Source organism: Octodon degus, unplaced genomic scaffold, assembly GCF_000260255.1.
Source record: "Octodon degus isolate 3935 unplaced genomic scaffold, OctDeg1.0 scaffold00091, whole genome shotgun sequence".
Classification (NCBI taxonomy): Eukaryota; Metazoa; Chordata; class Mammalia; order Rodentia; family Octodontidae; genus Octodon; species Octodon degus.
In genome coordinates this window covers 189,408-195,645 of record NW_004524667.1, presented here as the reverse complement: position 1 = coordinate 195,645, position 6,238 = coordinate 189,408, and positions in this window count along the sequence as shown.

The window sequence follows — 6,238 nt, the reverse complement described above, 5'->3', positions numbered from 1 at the left end:
AACAAGATAGAAAAATACATTATAAACTTGTAACAATGGCTGTAAATACATTATCTTACATGTTTCTCATAGGCAATAGGTTGGTTATGGTACATACATAGCATGAAACTCCTAAGGTAATAAAGAATAGACAAAAAATCCATGTCAGCTGTATGATAACATACAAGCAACATTCCCATCAACCCGCACTAAAAAAAATACATAATACTGTCAGAAAAAGTCTTTAAAACTACATACTTTAATAAGAAATAAATTCAATAAAGAATGATAATATTGAGAACCAAGGCATTCAGAGATTTCAAAAGTCATACTTTTTTTTTAGTTGATCTAAAAAATTGTCAACTAAGTTTGCAAAAGTTTGTTCTGAGCCAACATTACTTATAAATGTCACACATTTATTATTCGTGCACTTACTTTCTTCCCCATAAAAGATCTTTGATAAACACCTAAAATATCCAGGTATAACACAGTTGAGATGAAACTGGATCAAATACTGGTATTGTTTTTAACTATCACCTCAAGAGTATCACAAATTTATTCAACCAACCAAACAGTAAAAATAAAAAGTAGACAGGATTTTTTCTTGCCATTTCCTGTATTTTTGTCCACACTATCTCTACCAATTCCCCTAGGATGAAACAAATTCCAATGAACAACTTGTACTAAAGACTACATATCAGACTCTGATTTGGAGAAATTCAAAGTAAGTTAGGAAGTTTTGCATTCCATAACCTTTCATCACCTATTTGGGCATACTTGTCATTCAATTTAATTTTCATGTTATGACCAAGATGATCTTCATCTCCATGATTCATGATACCATGGTTTAATTATCTCCCTGCTATTTTCACCACTTTCTTTAAAACCAGATAACATTGTCCTTATTTTGTTTTTTAGTTCCCTTAACTAACCTGAATTCTTCTGAATAAAAGGAACTTTAAGCATGTATTCAAGTGGCATCAATGAGCTATATTATTTATGCCATTTCATGTATTACCCACGTATTTTATCAAGTCTTAAAACAGTGAGTCCACTGGTAGGAATTTGGTTTCCTTCCAACTCCTATCAAAGAGGCTCATGCCAATGTTACTGACAAATCCTGAATCTGCCCTGCCAAATCCCTTAGGAAAAAAAAAAAAAAAACCCTCCCAAATGTAAGAGTCAATGGGAACCTGGAGAGCATAACATAATTCATGATTCAAGAATCATTATGTGTGAATTCACATTTTTTTATTTTCTTTGTTTTAAAAAGTAAAAGTAAAACAGCTTCAAAACAAGCTAGTAGGAGAGCAGCTATAGTTAATTTGTGGCGCATTGTTAGATTCATATTAGTTATTCTCTTTTTAGCAACAAAATTGTATTTTATTTATACTTTTGCAAAGTTAGTAACATGTGCCACAAGCTTTCCTAGTGACTAATCGCTGACTTTAAACAGATAGGATGTTTATCTCAGGACTGAGGTAGCTTCTTTACTTTAGGCACTGATGTCTAGTCTTGCCTACACACATTTTATTGATTTCCTAGCTTCCATGGCTCCTAACATATTTACATTACTTTTTTTGTTTTGTTTTGTCAGAGATGTGTGTTTTAATGCAGTTAGAGAAGCTGTATTTGGAAAAGTCTTTAAAGGACCTTTCATACTTGATGCCAGTCCAAAGATTGTAGGTACTTGAATTCAGCAAAATAATCCATATAGACCAAGAGTCCATAACAGTAGTGAGTTATCAGCACATCTAGAAATTGTCAGAAGTTGTTGACTTGTCATGTTTATTCAAGAAAATCTTATAGAGCATGTGACACAAGAACATACAAAATATAAAATTGGCTAAGGGATCATTTATGTACAACTAGAGTTTCTGTACTTTATAAATATTGTCTCTTCTATGACACTTTTTTACAAATAAAGATTTTTTATAAATACAATTTCCTTTAATTATTTCCCTTTTAAGTGAAAGCTCCTTGAGGTATGGGAACCATTTGTTTGGTTTTATTTCTGTCACCTAATGTTTTACTTAGAGATTCAACAATCATTTGTGGAAATAAACATGAAACCCCTAGCTACTTTTGTCAAGTGTTTAAAGAACACTACTTAGAAAATTCTGCTTAGAGTTGGATGAGTGACTTAAAAGTGAAGTAAGAATAGTACTAGATGGTACTGTGAATGGGAGATAACTCATGAATGACAAATATTTTCCCAATTTTTTTTTATTTTAAAGAGTAAAAACAAATGGCAAAAACAAAGACAATTTTTTGCAATGATTTTCACTCCAACTAAGAAGAGCATTATTTTTTCTTTCTATGACCTAGAATTTAGCGTTTTTCTGCTTAAATTAAGATTTGTTTTTAGTATAAAATGTATAGCTGTAGCACCTAATGTGTGTTCTAATAATAAAAAATTATTTCAAAATTGGAAGTCAATCATTTAAAATAGTTTCTACAAGAGTTGCATGCTACAGTTAGATGGGGCAACTAACAATTTCTGATAACATGGATCGACTCAGATCCCCTGGAGACAAGGTACCTTTTTTTTTTTTTCTGTAAAGGTGCCTGTTGCAATTGAGTGTGCACTTAAGGTTGACAGCCTGTAGTCTATAAGAAAACTTTATCCTGTCTGTCTTCTCACTGCCCTTCCAAAATACAGGAAGCCATATTTTTTGTTCCTAGGAAGTTTGACTGCACAGATTCCTTTTATTCAAAATGCTGAACTTTGAAATTTTAGCTTGTTTTTTCAGCAATCAGAGAAGCTGAGATAGAATTTAATTAATCTGTATTTTGAAAAGCAGGCCTAACAGCATTCTGTGTTCCTAATGTAATAAAGTGCTCAGAATTGCAAAGTTAATAGGAATTTTAACTTGGCTTGCAAAATTATATGTATAAGAAACATACCAGAGAAAGTCTGATTACTTTTTTTAAAGATGACATCAAGAAGGGCAGGCCAGATAACTCAGTGGATTAAAGTGCCTGCTTAGGAAGTTGCAGGGACCAGGGTTCAATCACCAGTGTGCCATGCTGGCCTTGCTCCTGGGGCTCACTGAGACTGCGATTGAGACTTGGTGTGGTAATCCCAGAGCTTGGAAGGCTGAAAATAGGAGGATCACTTTTGAGTCTGATCTGTATAGTGAGACCCTGTAATAAATACATAAAAAATAGATGACATCAGGAATAAGTGTACAAATTCAAGCTATTATTGGGTCCTTTTTCTTCTACTACTCCCTCTTTCTGGCAAGAAGGTGTTCTATCCACAATCATCAGTAGAAACAATGAGGACTCTGTAGGTTCAGTGGACATTCTTTAAACTTACACAGTAATCAAGCTGCCCTGTATATTCAGATTTACCCACTACTTTCTCTGAATAGCTTTATTTCTCTAATGGATTTATTTAGGCCACCCTATTGGCAAACTACCACAGTTTGATAAGTCTCTACCTTTATTAACCCCATCAAAATGGACTTGTCCTTACCTTTTGCACTGACTATAGCTGGCCTGAATCTATAACACATAACTCTTACAACCTTCATGTCAAAAGGGTAGGTTTCGTGAGTAAACCCACAATTCAGAAAGATCAGGATACCTCCTTTTTGAAAGAACCATTGAAGACATACTGTAGCAAAAATCTGCCTCAATAAAAGCTATTTTTAAAAAATATGCTGAGTATGTATCAGAGAATCAGATTATACTCATCTGGAGAAATGTATGTGAAAAAATGCCCTAAACAGCAAACCACATCTATAGGGCTCTGTGCAGCAAACAATGAAAAGTTGGATGCCCTAACAGGCAGGTCAAGACCTCTTTTGATTAGAATGTGGGTTTTGGAAGAGGAAAAATCAAACTCTTTTAATCTTTGTTTCTTTTCATAAGGTGGAGACAGGAGACAGTTGCACATCCTAAGTATTTCAAACAGGAAAAAAATCATTTTCAGCAGTCTGTGAGTGGCTTTGAGTGAGAGCAGACTTCTATGTAGGAATGATCTATGGACCAGGGATTACACCCTTTTGCTCATACAAAAACTGATTGCATGATCCACAGCTGGAGTTAATCCAGATTCCTGTTTAATTAAATAGGAGCCATTACTCTATTACATTACATCAAAGCCCATGAAGGTGACACAGAGGTGAAATAGAAAATGTAAATTTTCAATCCTTAGTTTCTTATGTAGTGAAGGGATAACAAATTCTAGTTACAGGCAGCTTTGTTTGTGAGAAAAGAATATAAATATAAGGGATACATCTATGACCGTTTCAGTTTCCCATCAGAATCATCCTTCAAATACTCATAATTTTTGTGGGGCATGTGGCTTGATAGATAAACCCAAAAATATGTCAATAAAACAATTATTTTACACAAGGAAAATATACGAAGTGATCCCTGTGGAAATGGTATGATAGATATTATACTGAATGCATCCAAAAGTAAGGTTAGCTAAAAACGGTACTGCAAGGCACAGCTTACAAAGTTTAATTCAGTGAATCACCATGTTTATTATTCTTACTATTCAGAGCTTAAATGTTTATTGAAACCTGTACTCAAACAGTTATGTTTTCACTGGAACTGAAATGAACAAAAGAAGGCTTTGTTAAAAGGACAGAATTGTCACTTTAGGAACTATTCCTAAGTTATCACCATCTGTCATAGAGTGGTGTGTGTCTGTTTCTCTGTGTATTTGTGTATGTATACATCAAACGGAAATGCCTTTCAATAGGACTTTCCTATCAACCATCTTCTCACTGAATTAAAGCTTCCAGTGGAAAAAAGAGAGTAAACTTTCAGCTGGAGGAATATGTCAAAAAAGCTCTCTCCGCCTTCACTTTCCATGAGAAGGAAGTGTAGTTCTTTTAGTGACGATTGCAATGTAGGCACCTAGTCTTTTAACAAACTCTACAAAATGCCTTCAGAATGGATAGCCACATCTAAGGATTTCTCATTGGCACAGTGTTGCAGTTCTTGGCTTTATTTCTCAGTCCGAATGCTGTGATCACCATTGCACTTGAATGGTGAAGAGCAAATTCTCTTCTTGGTTCTACAAGGGAAAAGAAAATGTAAAATCCAGATTGTCACCCATGATAAAACCAAAGGAAATATAATAGTTCTTGGCAATGCTATTGCTTCTGATGTTTCCTCCAGAGGGGTTGATAGTATATAATTTAAAGACCATAGGTCTCAAATTATAAATCAGTGAAACACAAAGAGTTAATGAATCTAAGAGTTGGTTATTTTTTTCCAAAAAACCCCATACCTTTGGTATATTTTAGGTATATATGACGATCACATTCATCATAGGGAATTTGTAACTATACATGATATAACTTGATTATTTTTCCCCTTTCCCATATTCTCCCCTCAATTTTCTTTCCCTATTTATTTACAAAAGCTTTGTTTCTGTTTTATCATTCTCATTTTTTATTTTCCTTCTCTTCCCTTTCCCCTCCACCCTCTTTGTTCCTCTTTCCATCTGAACATTTTCTTTCTATTTCAGAATATCTACTACACATTTTGTTCGTTGTTTACACTTTCAGTAAGAGTTGATTCTTCACCAGAAAAAATGCATGGATGTCTACAGAAAGAGAGTATTTGTATCTCCTAACACATTCAGTGAAACCTGCACAAAACTGTTGCATAATAGGATTAATTATACTTGTACAACATATTCGTGCTGAACATCATTCCAATAGTTTTTTGCCATCCATGTGATATGCCTCCTGTGATGCAGTGCACCAGCTTAAAGGATTTCATGCAAAATACAAGTCTTACTCAACTTTTACCTGAACTTTTCTAATGAGCAGCAGAAGAAACAAAGAAGAGCCCTCCATCACTGGTGTAGTGTGAGACTCTTTTATTATCTCTCTCTGCTGAATTGTGCCCTTAACCAATACAAAATGACTTTTCTTTGCTTCTTCTGGTCAATTTTGGCTTGAAGTCTACTTTGAAATTAGGTTAGCTAATTGTATATTTCTGAGTCCCCATTGCATGAAATATAGTTTTTCTATACTTTCATTTTTAATCTCTGTGGTCCTTTTTGATTAAATGTGTTTTTACTTACTGGATATTGTTCAGTTATTTCTTGCCCATTTTTTGCCAAGCAATGTCACTGGATTGGAAGTTGAGACCATTCACTTTGAAAGCTATTACTGAAAGGCACTAATTTAGTCTTGTAATTGCTGTATTTTCCTGTTGCTGACCTTTAGCTGTTTACCCTACCAGGTGCATTTGTTCTGTTAGATTTTTTTTTTTTTTTTTTTTT